This window comes from Pteropus vampyrus, unplaced genomic scaffold, assembly GCF_000151845.1.
Source record: "Pteropus vampyrus isolate Shadow unplaced genomic scaffold, Pvam_2.0 Scaffold16, whole genome shotgun sequence".
Classification (NCBI taxonomy): Eukaryota; Metazoa; Chordata; class Mammalia; order Chiroptera; family Pteropodidae; genus Pteropus; species Pteropus vampyrus.
In genome coordinates, this window is record NW_011888797.1 from 8,311,856 (window position 1) to 8,316,598 (window position 4,743).

At 37.8% G+C, this 4,743-nt stretch overlaps 1 pseudogene; it reads right to left on the bottom strand.

The window, feature by feature from the left end:
* Positions 1–1,376: 1,376 nt before the first annotated feature.
* The window catches only part of LOC105288299, a 4,193-nt pseudogene continuing 826 nt past the window's right edge, over positions 1,377–4,743 (bottom strand).

A 4,743-nucleotide genomic window follows, 5' to 3' on the forward strand; every position in this document is an offset into this window, starting at 1 on the left:
TATAATCATCTCGTATATTAACGGCTGTTTCTACTGGCTTAATTTCAATTTACACTTGGGAAATGGGGCTGGTAGAAGTATCTAAATCATGCAGGGTACTGAATAAAGCACGTACACTCATGAACATACATACACTGTAAATTGACATCAGAGATACTCTACATTTGGAAGCAGGTGTTTTGTTTTTTCTTCTAGACAGATGCTATAAGGTTAAAGCCCCCAAAGAACTGTACACAAATACTGTATTCTCAGAGGGTGTGCGTTACAGTTCTGTTACTGCATGTGTAAACTTGTTGCACAAACAAGTGAATAAATTGTAGCTAATGAGAGCCAGGTATCTTGTCAGAGTAAGAAGTTACAAATAAGGAAAGAAAAACAGCTAGAATGAATAAAACACAAGGAGATAATGAGAGACTGTTACAGATTCACGGGTACTAATGAAATATGACTAATAACTATATATGGAATGTGGGATTCTGGATTAGACTCTGGAACAGGAATAGGATGTTAGAGAAAATCTGGTTAGGCTTAAAGAGTCTATAATGTTAATTCTTGATTTTGGTAATTAAACTGTAGTTAAGTAAGTTTTTTTTTTATAGTCTAGTGTTTATTTTATGTTATGGCAGGTACACTTGAATTTCAAAAATTTAAAACATATAAAAAGTGGTTAGGGAATAACATTTGTTATCAACAGTTGATAAATGTCTAAGATTGTTTTTTATACAGCAGAATACAATGGTGGTGCTGATACCAGACAGGCACCATGGAAGTTAATCTAAAAGTCAACACTAGGCTTTATACAAGCACCAATATATGGTGCCATTTTAGAATTTGGGGACATAGTCTGTTTCTAATGCTAAACAGTCCTTTAACATTTTTAATGTCATACAGTGTTGTAGTACTTAGCTTGGCAAATGTTTCTTAAAAAAGTAGAACTGTATTCATAACATCACAGAAATGCGCATCCAATTTTGTTTTTGACAAGATCAGAACTCTTCCCTACATGAAATAATTTATACACAGATGAATGCTATAATATCACTATCTAAAATAATCACTAAATATAGTTCCTTTTCAGAGATAAATAAGCAAAGGATTTTTTCGTTATCAAATATCAAAAACATAGAGATAATGTGTTTTTTTTAAAAACAAATGATAGTCTAACATTATAGGACTAATTTCTGCGAATTTAGTGAATGTGCAATCTAAATAAACCAGGTATATTATAGTGCAACCATATTAAGAAACCAATGACCAGAAAATACAACCATATGAAAGAAATTTATAACCCACAAAACTGGAGGTAAAAATAGCTCCAGTTCATAGGTAAAACCGAGGCAACAGAAATGCATGCTTATCTTCAATAAGTAGATATTTTATGTGGAAAGCGTAACACTTGGCGTGTAGACAGCGTGGTATGCATTTCTCAGCAAGACAGAAGGAAAACATGATTTCTAAAGATCCATTGTCAGGAATAGGGATTCCTACACAATCACATCTATCAGTAAATAAACAGATTTTCTATTTCTTGTTGTTGTTTTATCCGTCACCTGGCCAATTTGCAGTAGACTGCAGGATGTGCAGGCACCAAAAATTCTTTAAGACGGTCCTCAGTGCTTCCTTTGTGAATTATAAACAAAGCTGCAGCGATCTGGTTGATGGCTTCGGCAAGGCAATGTATGTCGCTGCAGTGCCCTTCTGTGGCAAGGCTATGCTGAGACATCGCATTACTGGCCAGCGCTGGCAAAGAATCAGCCACAAAGACCATGAGGAGGCAGGCAATTTTATATTCCTCTTCTAGACTTAACGTTTTCTGAATTTTGTGAGGAGAGAGCTATGACTAAGGCAGGATCAATCTTGCAAGGTAACCCAGCAGCTGATGAGAACTCATACACATTCATGGCAGCCTTAACATTAGTTTCCCTTGCAACGTGATCCTTAAAATCTTCAACTGAACTTATAGGAAGAGGAACGTGGCAGGACAAGACATCTCTAAGTGCTTCTTATACCAATGAGCGGAAGGATAAAATTACACCAATTATTCTCATCTTCTTCAAGACACTGTCAACAGATGATAATCTTTTAAAGAGTGCAGCCATCTGGTCTGGTTTGTCAAAGCCGGTCCTCATTTGCGTTAGCACATCAACATTCTCCGCCACAAGTTTCTTAAGTTCAGCAACTGGCAAAGAAATATGCCACATAAGGCTTCCACTTAGCAACATCCTACCATATGGGTCTAGCAGTTCTGATAATGACCTCATTTCTGATGTGTCAGAATAGTCCTCTGCATTGGGTGTGAATTCATTTTCTGTAGGTAAGTTCACAAACGCTTTCATTACAGGTAAATGAGCTGTACGCCCATCACTGACTTGTCTTAACAAAGTTTCCAAATACCAATGTGTGTATAGACCTGTAGTGGTAGACTCTCCGTGACTGTCTAAATGTTGTGTTTTTTTGAAGAAGAACATTATTGAACGTTCTCGTGATACCAATTTGCACATAGTTTTCTATCTACTGGAGTATAGTCGTATATGTTCTTGCACTCGTTAGAAGCTCTTGAGAGTCTTGCAGTTTCCTGTGTGGCTTGATTATACATAGTCCTTACAACAATTGACTTAGTGAAGTGGATTTCTGGATGAGAAGTCTAATATTCTCATAGAGTAAAGGCACGTTCCCAAGTCACCATGCTTGGTATTTAATTTATAGAGGAACAATTCAGAAAGTGCTGTGTGCAGTTTATCAAGGTCGGTCACTACCAGTCTGGTTTTCCCTTTTCAGGTTTTCCTTTCTTAACAGTTTTTTTTTTTTTAACTTCTTATTCACTGCTTGACTAATGGTTTGGGCACAATGCTTGGGCAACAACTGGTCACTCTGAGTGCACTGTTCTGTGCAATAATCATTGATAAGATTTCAAGCTTGTTTGGCCATGTCATCCAGGAGCATATTACATAAGAAAAGACTGTGATCTCTAATATGATGTGACTCTCCTGGACACAGTTCTTGTGTGCAACTCATAAAATGAGTGAAAAGTAGTGGAAATGGCAATTGAGTCTCTCGACTGAGAGGAAAACTCCAAACACTGTTGAAACATCTTCTCAAAAGCATGACTACAGAAACAAAATATGGAGAGATCTGATATTTCCACCCACGTTTCCACTGAGGAATCCATCATTTTTGTATGAAAAAATTTTCATATTCATCATCTTTCCAAGGTAGCTGTGATCTGCAAGACTAAGTGACACTAAGATATGCTGTAACCTGAACCTATCTAATCACATTCCTCTGAAATTAACTTGCTGTACACTTGGGGAGGGGGGTCACAGTGTTAACAGAAGAGGACATGATGATGGACTCATCTTCAGGGCAAATAGAAAGATTACACACGAGTTCATTGAGGACAAGAGCATCAAAGCCAGGAAGGTACCACACACAGTACCTCTGCGTTACAGGTCCGTATTTCCTTCATGTGCTCTAAGCTCTTTCATGTAAAACATTAATTCATCAGTGTGCTTATCTATAAAGTCATCTGCCCTCTTCTTTGGCATGTTATCTGCATGATGAAGTAGCCAGATAACTTCATCACATGCAAAGGATAACACTATAAAATCAGAAAGTGCCTTGAGACCTAGTAAGCCAGGTTAATCAGATAGGATCACAGCCAGTTCTTTCAGTAAGGACCATAAAAACTTGTCTTTCTCTGTGCGTTGAACCAGCATGTGACACAGCTGTCTTTTTGCATTCTCTTATGTCCTTAATATGCTTATGCTTATTATAGCCTTGTATGTTTACTGCAAGCTTTGTGAATGCAGAAAACTTCATCCTGAAAGAGAGAGAAAGGCAAGAGCTGCTTCAGAGAGCTAGCTCCCAAAGGTTCAGTGCTGTTGCATCAGTATTTAGGATCCCACAGCCCAAAATAAAGCCAAAGATAACCCATTGCTCACTGCATCCAAAAAGAGATATTCACAAGCCATGGTGTCAGACTGTGCAGGAGTGAGCATTATGCTGTGTGCACTGACGAGACTCAATAATCGGTGTTTCTCCACCGGTCAGGTGGAAGATTCTTTCAAGGATATACCATCTGAAAAGAAATTAGTGCATCTGAAAGACTTGCTATGGGGGTACAAATTCTTCCTTCATCTTCTTTAAAGGGGTTTTATAATCCACAATTATCTGACCAAGCCGTGTGTATTCTCGGTCACTTGCTGTAGGCATCATTTCCTGAGTGTAGTTGTAAAATTCAATGATTGCCTTCCTTTCTTCAATTCAAGACAACAGTATCATTCCTGTCGTTAAGATCAAATCTTAGTAGTTCTTTGTTAAATCAAAGTTTACAGTAGTTTCAAAGAAGACTTGGCAAACATCAGTAGTGTTCAGCAATTCACAAACATGGTCCTTTGCCGCGGTCCAGCCAAGACAGGATCCAGGGGGCCCCGAAGGTGGGCAAGGCGTCGGCACGGGAGACAGTCGACTACACAACTCAGAGGCAGTGTGACACTGTTCCGTTTTATTGTGATTTGAGCACAACTTTTATACTTTTTATTTTGGCATTTGATTATACTTTGTAGTTAAGGTAGCAGGGAGTTAAATTTCTGTGGTTAGGCGAAGCAGAAAATCTTATAGAGTATATTATTATTAATGTTCATGATTAACTAGTACATTTTTCTCTCAATCATTAGGACAGAACTACCTGATGGAACAATCTAAACTTTTAATTCTTATATCTATTACGTAAGATACAGTTTG